Below are 14,576 nucleotides of genomic sequence, written 5' to 3' on the forward strand. Positions count from 1 at the left end.
TTAATGACCTATCTTTTGCAGTTCGCAACTTTTTGTCTCCAAATCAACACGGATTTTTCAAAGGTCGTTGTGTCGAGTCCAACTTAGTCTCCTTTACAGATTTTTTACTAACCGCACTAAATAATAAATGCCAAGTCGATGTCGTGTACACGGACTTCTCCAAGGCTTTTGATAAAATTAGTCACAGAATCTTATCAGAGAAGCTCTGGAGTGCCGGAATACATGGCGACTTGTTCCGATGGATCAAGTCATACATCACAAATCGCTCACAAGCCGTTTCGATCAAAGGTTTAATGTCAGATTTTCTTTACATTCCTTCAGGTGTCCCTCAAGGGTCGCATCTCGGTCCATTACTGTTTACACTTTATATAAATAATATTGGTGATGTACTTGGCAGCAGTCATCAATTTAAGATTATTAACACAGTCAATGATTGTTGCGAGCTTCAAGCCGATATTAATTCTCTGTCTGACTATTGTGAGAGTAATCAACTATTTCTTAATCCTGATAAGTGCAATATAATCACATTTACACGTAACAAAAATCCAATAACATATAATTATATATTAAATAATCACCACATAATCAGGGTTGACAAAGTCCGTGACCTTGGGGTTTTAATAGATAATAAACTTACTTTTAATAATCACATAGATATCGTTGTTCAAAGGGCTTACAAACAACTTGGTTTTATATTAAGGGTTTGTAGGCCTTTTCAAAACGAAATTACATACATGATATTATAATATCAGACACAGTTTAGTCAGATCAATCCTAGATTTTGCGTGTATCATTTGGAACCCTTTCTTTAATGTCTTAAATGTGTCATATCAATAGGATAGAACGTGTACAAAGGAAATTTCTCAAGTCTATCGACTTCCGTATGGGACGGAGTCGAAACTCATATAAAAATAGTCTTGTTCACTATGGATTGCTGACACTTGAAGATCGTCGAGCACAGTTTGATATAATGTTTCTCTACAAAATCATTAACAGCTTTATTGACTCCCCCTCACTTCTTGGTACGTTGTTATTTAAGATACCTCGACGCACTGCACGCCATAAGAAATTATTTTCTATTCCTTTCTCTCGTACAAGATATTGCTCAAATTCTTATTTCAACCGTTGTCTCAATTATTATAATATAAATGTATCCCACATTGATCTTTTTTCGTATAAAACCTGTGAATGTTTTAAAAAACAAATTATTACTCAGTTCAAATCGAAATTGTAAACAATAACAAACTGTTTATTTAAGTAGGTATAATTAAACTTTTGTAACAACTTCTATAATTTAACATTGTAATAGGTAACTTATGCACAAATAATTTATAACTTTCTTTGTGTACCCCGTGTGGTTGTATGTACGAGTAAGCAACCTGCCCGTGCATACATATACACGGATGAATGAATATAGATACACTTCAAGTTACTGATAAGTTTGTTAATTAATGATAACTTTGTTTTCCGCTTACTGCTCCTACACTAGCTACTTTAGATTAGAAATTATTTAATTAAGGTAGGGCACCCAAGGTCTATTAACACATTGCTTATTATTACATCATTTTTGTATATGACTGTTTGTTGCCTAAATAAAAAAAAAATAAAAAAAAATAAAAAAAAAAACTTCAATGTAAGGCGGTCTTTACATTGGATGCAGATTTGCATGCTGCTTCAGTGTGCGAGCGGAACATCCTGAGTAGCGCTGTCTCGCTCACATGCCGGCCGGCGCGGGCGTGCGGATCCGTATCAGTGTAATAGCCTGATAGCCAGCCATAGCCACGTAATGGCCAGAAGCACTTCCATGCAACGATTTTTTCCTGTTTTTCCATTCCCTTCCTTGCTTTCGGTAATAGTAAACACAATATAGGTGGGATTAAAACTCTGCCTAGATACAGTCTAAATTCCATATAACGTCACTCGATATAGGTAACGATTCACTCCTTATCTTACAGTAATAAAATATACTAATCTATGGTTGCTTTACTTTAACATTCATTTCTCACTATAGGTATATAACTAAAACTGTGTATAGCGTCAAAAAACGTCCGGTCCCTTGAGTGTCGCTATATAGTTTACACTGTATTTTAAACCATTTTTACAATTGACACTTGACTGCTCATCAATCATACCATCGTCATAAACCATACAAAGGTTCATGATAGTGCTAAGAATTATTTAATGCTATTTACAAACATGAGTTTCATAATTGGTTTTATTCTGTTTAATATTTTGATGCATTAATACCGTCATCTACCGTATTTACTTGGTAACTTTTACGAGCCTGCTTGGGATATGTAATGCTAAGCGATGTTGCATTGTCAAGTCGTTTGAGCTTTGGTCACTAGATGGCGTTAAACTCAAATATGATTAACCGTACGGCAGAGGCAGCAGTTCCATGGGTTTCTACTAGATGTCACTATTGTCAGGGTATACCAAGACTATACTTACATGCAAGCTTTTTGCTGCTTCCGATAGTAGTTACTTTACTCAAGTGACACAGATGGCGCGATAAGAAATTTTACACAAAAAATTAATATAGCTCGAAATTTTTCATTATGTGTACCATTGTGTGTTATATGTATGTATGTTAATTGTATGTAATGTCAAAGAGGATATAATATAGAGCGGTACTGTAATAGTTAATTTTGTAACCACAGTAAATTCACTGCCATCTATCGACACACTTTAAAACTAAAAATAAAGATTTATACAAATACGATAAAATGTACTTAAATATGGATAATTTTTTTTTTATTTGCATTAATTATTTTTATGATTTTGACCCATGTTCTTTCACTGATATGCGTTAAAATTGTTAAATAACAAACGAAACCGTCAACGCCCTCTATACGAGAGTAGGCCAAAGGTAGTGGCGCCATCTGATCGAGAATCAAATTTTCGTGATCTTCGAGGTACGTTTTTTCCTTGGACGTATCCATCTATTACGAAGTAGGCAGTTTCTCATAACTCACGAACCGTGAGCTAGACAGTTGAAATTTTCACAGATAATGTATTTCTGTTGCCGCTATAACAACAAATACTAAAAACAGAATAAAATAAATATTTAAGGGGGGCTTCTATACAACAAACGTGATGTTTTTGCCGTTTTTATAGATAATGGTACGGAACCGTTCGTGCGCGAGTCCGACTCGCACTTAGCCGGTTTTCTATGGCCTAATTTCCTTCTTATTGGATTAGTAAGTTAAGGTCAATGGCTGACCGGATGGAGAACGAATACTATTATTAAGTGTCAAAACCTTGGAAGAATAAATTATATATCGATGGTCCAATTGATGGCACGTGTCGTTCCCCATACCGTTTTTCCTATACTCCACTATTTAATACTTACACAGAGACTGTCTATTGCTTCTACCAGTTCTATAATACTAGTGGCTCTGTGAGCTGTAGACCTCGCGAGCATAGCTTAAGATGATGGATGTGTAGAGCTGTCCTGCCGACTAACCACCAAAAGATCAGTAGATTCGTAATGTAAAGTAACCTAGATAGCGGATGGAATGTTTATTGTTAAAAAAGATTAGAAATTAAATTAAAATTCTTGTTTGAGACTTTGACAAGGCACTGATATTTTCAGACATTAATTGTCATGTGCTCGTAGCATCCGTAATCTCTTGTTTGAAAAAAAATATCAGATAATAGCTGAGATACCTAAATGGTTCAAACCCCGACGGTGCTAATTTTTTTTAATAATTTTAACGTTCTTTTTCAAGTTAAGCGTATGTAATTTTTTTATCAATTGAGTGTCGCGAATTCTTCTACCGATAACTACAAAAACGCTTCTATTGATAGCTTAGTGCTGCTGTTGGCGTGCGAGTCAAATTTTTGAGTAGGTAACAAAATTTTACATTTACTATGAAGAAAACGTGAAATTTTATTCACATTTTTCTATCTCGCCAATCAGACAATATAAATCAGACAATAGGTACTTTTTTCATACAATTTCCATTTCGGCAGAAAACGGTTTCCACTAACTAAATCTTAACAAATCACTTTGATTTTGATGTTGATCGCTTCAGCATAATATATTGTAGGTTTGTAAATTTCGCTTTAAAAATAATTGTCATAAAAAATAGCATGTGAAAAATAAAAGTTTTCATTTTTATACAAACTGTATGGGAAAAGTTTTCCTCGATAGGCTGTATCAGGGATACAACATTTTTGTTCCCCAATAGCTTTTGTTCCATTCGCGTTTTTCCCCATTCTGCTTTTTAACCAGGCGTTTATTTTTTTAGTAGTTAATTTAATCACACGCGTATGTCCCAGTCGCTTTTTTTTCCAAAGAGTAATATTTCCGAGAACAAGCCCTTCTTACCCTGAGCCGACTAGCGGGGCTCCTATTTCTGAGCGGTTTGCCCTTCGGGCATCTGAAGCTACCTAACGAACCTAACCTACCTATCTATCGACTTAGTGTGACTATCGTGAAAACATTACTCTTTGGGTATAAAAGCGACTGGGACATACGCGTGTGATTAAATTAACTACTGAAAAAATCAGAATGGAGAATAACAATTGGAGAACAAAAATTTTGGGTAGCTAATCTAAACAGTCATTGCGAAGACCGCATAGGGCCGCTTAGGGACCTCATAGCGTAAAGCAGGCGCCCTGTATGTAAGACTTAAATGTTGGGCTTTACCCTAACCTACAGTGAAAAGGTCGTAGGCAACGGAAAAAGGCGCCGCAGGCGCCCTGTACGTCATCTTTACAGTGTAAAAGGCGCCGCCGGCGCCATTTACGTAAGGCGCGCTTTTGATTGTCGGGCTTCGCTCGACCCTACAGTGTAAAGCCTGTGTGTAAAAGCGCGCTTCGCGCGCTTGAATGTCGGGCTCCGTCCGGCCCTACAGTGTGAAGCCTGTGTGAAAGAGCGCGCTTCGCATGCTTGAATGTCGGGTTTCGCCCGACCTCAGGCGCCCTGTATGTAATCTTTACAATATAAAAATTCGCCCCAGGAGCCATGTATAAAAGCGCGCTTTGCGCGCTTGAATATCAGGCTTTACCCGACCCTATATTGTAAAGCCTGTAGGTAAGAGCGCATTTGAGCTTTTTATGCCTTAATTTTCGCACACGGTGGCCTCAAACAAACGCAGTAGTGATATTCCTGTAAAAATGCCACATTTTAACTCTTTTCCCTCTCCGCGTATTTTATTTTTATAATATTTCAGAAAGATCTATCAAATGAACTCAATTGTATCGAAATCGGTTAATTGACTGATGAGTAATTATTAAATAAACACTGCAAATAGGGGTCGTTTTAGCTCCGAATGCGTCATTTCTAGCGCAGAATCAGCGCCATATATGTCAGCAGCACATGCAGTTCCGAGTAATGGCTACTTTCGTTGAGACACTCATCAGTGGTATGGTTCATCAACCAAAAACCAAAACCATTCATAATATACCGCCACCGCGCCATAACACTTTTTCGTAAATATTGGTTTTCGATCCGAGCCCCTCTATGGGTTTTTAAAAACGTGCACCTTACGTTTCACGTTAAAAAAAGTTTGTCAAAAATGACCTTTTTCTCGCATTCCGTAGGTACCTATGTTTTTTCCAAAATCTGTAAACCCCAAAATTCATTAATTTGAAATTGAGGGAAGGTTTTCTAAGACCATTTTCGCGTAGCAGCACGGGATCTGGTAGCTGCCCTCACTGATCCAAACCAACCTGTATAACTGGCTGATTTTTGAATTTCTAAAAGTATTGAAATGCTTAGTAGTGGAGATATGTTGAAGGGAGCCACACGAAATCAAGCGCACGAAAATAAAAACCGCACAAGTGCGGGTCGGACTCGCCCACCGAGGGTTCCGTACGTTTTAGTAATTGTTGTTATAGCGGCATCGGCAACAGAAATACATCATTTGTGAAAATTTCGGTTCATTAGATACAGCCTGGTGACAGACAGACGGACAGAGGAGTCTTAGTAATAGGGTCTTTACCCTTTGGGTACGGAACCCTAATAATCGGCCCGTTTCGACCTGACAATGTCACCACCTGTCGAACAAATTAGGTACTACTTAGTTAGGTCACCTGTGTTAAAGTGACATCTTTGTTAGTTATTATTAACCAACACAAACAGGCCTTGAGTAATATATATTTCCTCAATTTTTTATTGAAATTTTCAATAATATTATTGAATAATTGGCTCCATAAACGCGCTCAGACAAACGAATCTATGCTACATAAACCTCAAAGTTTATGGTGCAAGAAATCTACTTATTTTAAAAGAAAAACTGTAAATAAAATTGGATGAAATTCGGAAAAAGGAGAGAACCACTTAAAGCTAACTAAATGTATGCCTCTGCCGTTCAAAACACTTTAGAAAATTAAAATTACAAAAATAAAACATATTTTTTAGGGCCAGTTAAATAAAAGCTTGTAAAAATGAAACGAATACGCTAAGCCTGCGCTTGATCAATTAATTTCAAAATAGAAAAAAAAAAAAAAAAAAATACGAAATTTAACTTTAAGTGTAAAAGACAAAATACAAAAAGTTATGTAGCAGCATACAATTACTGGGGATCGAACCAGGGACCACCCGGTGCAAACGAAAAAAGCGAATGTTTGCAAAACACACCATGATAGTGCTTACCTAAGCTGACGAAATTCAGCTACTCATTCTCGAGTAAAAACTAAATATCTAAATACCGCCAAAGCCAGCAATACAAACTTTCTGCATTTTTCGACATTTAATCTGTAAACATATCTTAAAAAGAAAATACTGTTATGATATCGATACGACTATTTGTTTAGGCGCGAGCTATCACGACTCCGCCATTTTGAAAAATTTCCAAAAACCGGATCGACAAAAAAATTCTATTTAGTCATAGAATTTGGTCACAAAATTTCACGAGGATCGGTTGAGAATAATTGCGACCTGTAGAGGAGAACATCCGGACATACAAAAGCAAAATGCGCGAGTCAAACCGTAGACCTTCGCTACGCTTCGGTCAATGAATAAGTAATTAACATATATTTAGAACTAGAAATTGATACAAATAAAAGTTTAAAGTATATAAAATAAAGTGTTGATAATATCATCGTTTTCCTTAAAAAGTGCGAGATTACGAAGTAACGAAGGTTTGTTTTCATTATTTTCCATTTCTATTAAAGTCCAATTATATTCAAATATGTGCATAATTTGAAAATACCTACCTGTTACGTACATGAAATTCTTCTATTTGTTTCAGATCACCTAATTGTCCAATAATGTTAAGTACTTAATATCCATAATTAACCCTCAAAATTTCTAACTACGTGACGTCCTACAGGGATCTCAATACGTACCAAGTTGTTAGCGGCCGGTTTAAAAGAGAAATCGTTATCATAAATGAGATGGAACGATTTCTTTCAATGCTAAATTTCCTTTAAATGTTGATCTCGTGATCCTCAAGGGTGCACGATTAAACGACGTCTTGAATACCTAATAGGAGCAGAACGAGTGGAGTGCTCTCAGATTCACTCGGCAGCGCATAAATTAGCGGCGCGGGCACACACCGCCCGCAATTCCGCAAAAACTCCAATCGTAGGGGAAAGTTTGGCGATTAAGCCGTGAGGCGTGGCACGCCAGGTCTGCCCGTGACAGTTAGTGCCGCCACTTGTTATAATCCGTTAAACTTTCGACCCTCGTCAAGGTATGCCGGGAATAATGGAAACGCTCTCTTTCCTAGATTTTTGATATTCTTTTCACCTACATTCGGGCGCTTTTGATACCGTGCCTGTGTAATGCAATTAGGCCAGCGCATGCAGCGCTCATCTTAACATAATTAATTTCCACCCTCGCCGATGTAAAACCCTGTTAGCTAGTTTGCATAAGACTTGCTTGTTTTACTTTTAATTAACAAATTGATACGTTGACCGTCTTCCACTTCCTAGAATTGTATAGTTTTTTAAAGGTGACAACATTTTAGTCGTCGTTAGCTGAATTATTTTTGTTGCACACTAGCTAACCAGTATATAGTTCCTTAGAAGCCTGGGAGGAAAATAAATAACGAAAGCAAGTTACCGGCGACGCTAAAAGCCCGCCAACTTTGAAATATCCGTTCTTACACCACCTTATTCTCGCCTGATGACTAAAACACCTAGACACATTTCCCCCTAACACTAGCGCGATGCAGTTTTTTAAGGGTTTTGTTTCAATATAGCGCCAACTATTAAGGGCTCACTTTTGGACGGCGCGGGAACTCGCATGCGAGTTTAGTTGCATTGGGTCTATTGAGCTTATATCCAATACAATACAGCCGACCGATCAAATACTGCAATGTTCGCATACGAGTTCTCGCACCACCTAAATGAGCCCTTAGTATAATTAGGCACTTAATTTAATAAAGCTGTGAGATGCCGTTCTCTAAACAAATCTCTTAAATTCTCAAGTGTAATTGGAATATCTGAGAGTTTGCAATTATCGGAATTTTGTTTAATAGTCTATATTTTGAAGAGGTGCTCAAGTTACGAGTCGAGTAGGTTATATCTAATATTAATAAGGCGTATTTATTGTTATTATCATTAAATAGATACCTGAGTTTTTTTTTGAGATTGCAACCTGTTTTGGGTTCCATAGTCAACTCATTCATTATAGTCAGCCATTATAGTTTGTTTCGTGATCGTTAGTGCTAGAAAGCTGCAATTCGGCATAGATATATAAATTAAATATAACGATAGTGGTAAAATAAAAACTGTTAAAGGACAAATGTTACTTAAGTCCTATAATATTTATTTATTTATGTTCATAAACTATGACTGACTGTTAGTTTCTGAAAAAAAAAATTGCTTCGGTTCAAGGCAGCCTATTGACTATTGTAACGGACGGGTAACTAGGCAACCCTACACTGAGCATGGCCCACATGCTCTCGGCAGGATTTTTTTGAGTTTCATCTCACCGAGTAAAGTCATTAAGTTGTTGCAAGCTCATTTATTTTTTATTTCAAGAGGATAGTGCACTCAAAGTATAGGTTCTGCTCGCTTTAAAGCTTTAATGAATCCCGATTTACATTTACTACCCGGATTCGCTAGAGTCGTAACTAACACCCTCTCGCTAACAAAATAATCAGCCCTAATGCACGGAATCGAACGTTTCGCTCGCGCGATAGACATTATGATAATCACAGGTAGAATCCGTAGAATGTAATCACAATAGGATCGGTCGGATATAAGAAAAGGGAATTCCCAGAGACGATAACATGGCGAGAAAAACGCTACCGTAAACCAGGGGCAATAAAGACTGGCAACAATTTATTTATATGACGCTTCAGGGAGAAGTTATTCTGCAAACCGGGGAAAGAACAAGGTAAAATCAAGTTGATGCGTGCCGAAGCCGGAATGAGAAAATGAGATGTTTCCCTATATATTGTAAGCCTGGTTAATCTTCTTACGGGAGCCGATTGAGCAATGCAATTTATTAGCTAACTTGTAAGCCAAGCTTCGTCGGCGAGATTCACATGATCTATGCGTCACGTACATAAGTCTTTCTCATTTATGTTTTACGAAACGCTGTAACTGAAGTTGTTTATTATTGTACTTCGTAGGTAAATACTAGATATAAAGGCTTTGCTGTTTAGTATTTCTGTAAGAGAATGTAGGCCAGGAAATGAATGCAAAAAAAAGTCATAGAGTTATGCTTGGAACACAATTTTTTTTTCGTAGCTTTGTTTGGACTAGTTAGAAGGTTAACATATCAAAAGTTCCCGCCAGTAACCCTGGTGCCGGGGGAGGAGGGAGGTATGAAGGTTCCATTTTTCGGTTTTTCGATTACTGAGCGACATGGCCCCTTATACAAATAAAATGAGGATCATCAAAACCTTTAGGCTACTTCCTGAAATCCTAGGAAGCTGAAATTTGGTATGTAAGATAGTCTTAGTACACACACAACAGTAAATTTTTTTGCCCCTAAGGGGAAGGGGGTGAAAAGGTGTGTGGAATTTTGTATGGGACATTAATAACCGCTGAACCGATTTAGTTGAAATTTGGTATTTAGGTAGATATATTTTGTTATGTGGAAGGATATAGAATAGTTTTCAACCCCAAAATCACCTCATAATGGGGTGGAAAAGAGCATTAGGGGGATAAAGGGGGTTGAAGTTTGTATGGGGAATCAGTAAAAAGCAGATTTTGTAAAAGATGCCTCCAGATACGTGTTTCAGGGTTTATAATAGTAAATTAACCCTTTAAATTAGGGGATGGAAGATTGTCATAAGCATCTTACAAAAAGAAGTAAAATCCCACCAAAAACATTTTCATGTAACAATGTTGCCAAGACGAAACCAAGGCTCGCGCTGTCAAAAAGTTATCAGATCTCTTGTAGAGCCAAGCTTCTAACTCTACAAGCCCTAACTTCACAAACTACACTTTAGTCAAATTATGTGGCTTGGCCGTTTTAGGAATTTAAGGACTTAAAATCATTAAAATAAATAAAGCAAAATTTGGTATTTTTTATTAAATTCTCAAACCATTTATTTAATGAAAAATTAATATCGAACGAACCATTATTATGAGCGTTTTCCGTTTTGTTATCTGTCAAAAGCTACCACACGCTCCATCCAAGCTCAAATTACTTTCCCTACTAGTGAATAAAATGCGTTTTTCCCCGCTTGTTTTAAAGGATAAAAGACGGCTTTCCGAGCTAGTGTGGGGAAAATATAAATAGACATTCCAACAGAAAACTATCCTAATAAGAGCATCACTGCGTGATATCATGTTGTACATCCAACTCAATGTTCTTTGCGATAGTTAAACCCTCGTAGCGTAGCGCTTATATAGTCGCGCGTCAAGCACTGTTGTTGTTTGCTTCATTGAGACGACTTAGTTCCGAGAAGACTACACTTTTAAACTTAGTCTTTTAAGGAGCGTTATGTTGTTATGTTATGTTTAATTAGCAAGGCTTATTAGCAAGCCGAGTTATCTAGTTACTTTTATAATACTGCCAATCAGGTTCTATATAAAAGCATAGAGTAACTTATACTAGAGCGGTACTGTCATAGTAAATTTTGTAACCCCATAAATTCACTGCCATCTGTCGACACACTTTAAAACTAAAAATAAATATTTATAAAAATACGATAAAATGTATTTAAATATGGATAAATGATTTTTTTTATTTGCATTAATTATTTTTATGATTTTGACTCATGTTCTTTCACTAATATGCGTTAAAATTGTTAAATAACAAACGAAACCGTCAACGCCATCTATACGACAGTAGGCCAAAGCTAGTAGCGCCCTCTGAACGAGAATCAAATTTTCTTGATTTTCGAGGCACGTTTTTTTCCTTAGACTGTATCCATCTATTACGGAGTTATATCTATCTTTGATAAAAGCAATCAACATGTTTGTCAAATGTCGAAAATTCCTAGTCTCCATAAAATACTTACGGTTACCACGAACATTAGATTTGTTTGCTACCAACTACAAATATACCAAGAATACAAGTATCGACGACAAAAATGTCATACAGGTTGTATCAATAAGGTATATAATATCTATTTGGTTATATTTACATCTATTAACTGCAGCGTTTCCGTATTTAAAAAAATGTAAGTACTTACCTAACTAAAACTTTTCCAATGTTCAATAGTACATTATTGTCGAGGCTCGTAAGTAGCTACTTGCTGGCTGAGGATTCGTTTTAAACGGACGACCTTGGGAGTCCGTTTAATTGAATCCGAAGCCAGCAAGTAGCCTTCCAGCCGAGTCATATATAGTGCTTTTCTCAAAAATGGCGCAATAAATACAAATATAATAGAAATATTTTACAGAAGCAACGTTCTTATGTATATATTTTCACAGAAAAAAGTAATAAGCAAATCGCTTTGCAGCCGTTTTATTTTTTTAATTAAAAATAGAAGTGTATTTTTCTGCTAAAAATACGCCAACCTATTTGAGACACCTAAATAGTCGCGGTACCAACATTATAATTATAAGTACTGATCATCTGTTTGGCTGTTTAATGGACCTATGCCTGCATTTGATATGGCCACTTCAACTTTTAAAAAGTTTGGAACTCGACAAATAATGGAATTTGTATGCAACATTGCAGTCCCGAAATCGAGACTGCAATGTTTTTAACTTTTTAATTTTTTGACTGACCATAAACAACGCACTTCGCGACCTACTTTTTAACCGGCAACTTCGACTTTGCCGTCCATTTTTGAGAAAAAGCCCTTTGAGTGTCTCAATTTGCGTTGTAATGCGGTACAGGTTATTATCAACTTGCACGATCATTAACGAAAAACTATGCTCAATGATTTTATTTTATAACATAAAAATCTATAAAATACTAAGTAGGTAGGCATATAAATAACTATTAAAATTATCTTATCACTAAATTTATTAACGTTAGAAAAGTAGACAAATAAAAGTGCCAGGATTTTATTAATATAGGTATATCAAATTTCATACCAGTAGGTTTGATTTCACGTTACCTTAAATTTTTTTGTTAGATGAAAATCATCGTCTTTTATGGATATACACCGCTAGGTCATTTCCTCCTTTCAGTAAATGCACGTAATTGCAATAACCATTCAATTAGAAGAACTCCCAGCTTAGACGAGACGTGTGAGGAACAAACGGGCCATGAAATTAAGAATCTGTTAGAGCGAGACGTGAGACAGACAGCAGGCAAATAGGAACTATTCAGCGAGCTAGTTCTCCCTAACTCATATCTGGCTCCTTTGTGACATCGCGAAAAGAACGTATAGTCGAACAAAATAAAGTCCAAATTTAGACACAGGGAAAGGGTTAGTTATGAGTTTGGTAAGGTAAATGGTTCAGCGTATCAAGTTAGCAGCACGCCAGTGCGCCGCACGATTGATCGGCCACACTAATCACTGCCGATGCATCTCTCCCTAGTTTTATATTCAGTTTTAATAGATAATGTGATTGATTGTGAATTTTTTGCAGATGCTTTTTTAATCTTACAAACACACAACGTACATGTTTTTTTGAAATAAGTAGGTGACATATATTGAGATTCAGTATAAAATTCAAATGCCGCTCGGGTATCTCTCGGGGATCTTTTTAGGGTTCCATACCCAAAGGGTAAACAGGACCCTATTACTAAAACTTCGCTGTCTGTCTATCTGTCTGTCTGTCTGTCCGTCTGTCTGTATGTCTTTCTGTCCGTCTGTCACCAGGCTGTATCTTATGAACCGTGATAGCTAGACAGTTGAAATTTTCACAGATGATGTATTTCTATTGCATAACAACAAATACTAAAACAGAATAAAATCAATATTTAAGGGGGGCCATACAACAAACGTGATTTCTTTGCCGTTTTTTTTTGCGTAATGGTACGGAACCCTTCGTGCGCGAGTCCGACTTGCACTTGGCCGGTTTTTTTGTATTATTCACATGTGTAACTTGCTCATAATTTTATACATTAGATTAAGCTAGATGCGTTGCCAGTTAATTTAAAATTAATACATTATTAAGTATTATTTAAGTTCGAATGCCTTGTCTAACATAACAGCAGATAACAGCCCTAGGTCAACAATTAAATAAACATTGAAAGACTGTTATATCTTGCAAAAATCACATTTTATTTATTCTTAAAGCCTGCTGTTATGATTATGTCACACAAAGGTAGGTACTTTGACAGATGTTTAATATCATCGGATTCTGACAAAGCCGAACGATAATGCTGCCGGCATAATATATGTAGACGTCCGGGGGAGACGGAAATCCACCTCATTGTCATAACACTCAACTGTTTCCAGCATTTCGTTCAAAAATGGACTTTCTGATAATCACATAACGGTGAATACTATAAATAGATATTAAGCGTCATATACGAGGTTTGTAAAACTGAAAAGCAGGATTTCAGTTTTGATAGTTTAATCCACCGTGCACTGCGCGTCATCAGTTCTGTTGAATGTTACTTTATAAGTGCAATAAAAACTTTCATAAAAAGTTTAGCTATATGGACTTATATTATGATACAATACAGGCAAACGTAAGCAGCTTTTCATTCATCAAATATTTCATTTATCACGCCCGCAACTTTGAGATTTATCTTTCTAATTTTTGATCCGAGTGAGAAGTTGTTTTGAAAACAAATTTAAGAAATAAAGAAAACCTGACAGCGTAATAACTTATATATTTAAATCATCATACGTATATAGATCTTTCATTAGTCATACGTTCTTATTTTTTAATAATGGATGTAATGTAATGGTACAAGATAATGTATGTATTTTTAAAATTTTGGGTTATTTATAAGTTAAAGGGCGATATTAAATACATTTTAAATGGTTAATAAGTTATTCAAGAACTTAGCATGTATTTAGGTAGTATAAAATAATTCAGTTTGGCAAGAACCGCACCCAAATAGCCCGAAATATGGAGAAACGCCCGGGCCCGGCCGGGTGGCCTAGATGTCCAGGCCGTTAAGCGGAAGACGCCGAATTCGGCCTCCGCCACTGGAGGGCTTGGTCACTTTTTCTTACGTCGAAAGTGGAGGACCCGTGCGAAATCGCCTTTTCATACAAACGTAGTCCTCATTTTCCTCTCTGGAAATTAACATTACTGAAAATATTTCGACACAATTTCATTTGTTGTATATCAACCTCAGC

Source organism: Cydia strobilella, chromosome 5 (genome assembly GCF_947568885.1).
Source record: "Cydia strobilella chromosome 5, ilCydStro3.1, whole genome shotgun sequence".
NCBI lineage: Eukaryota > Metazoa > Arthropoda > Insecta > Lepidoptera > Tortricidae > Cydia > Cydia strobilella.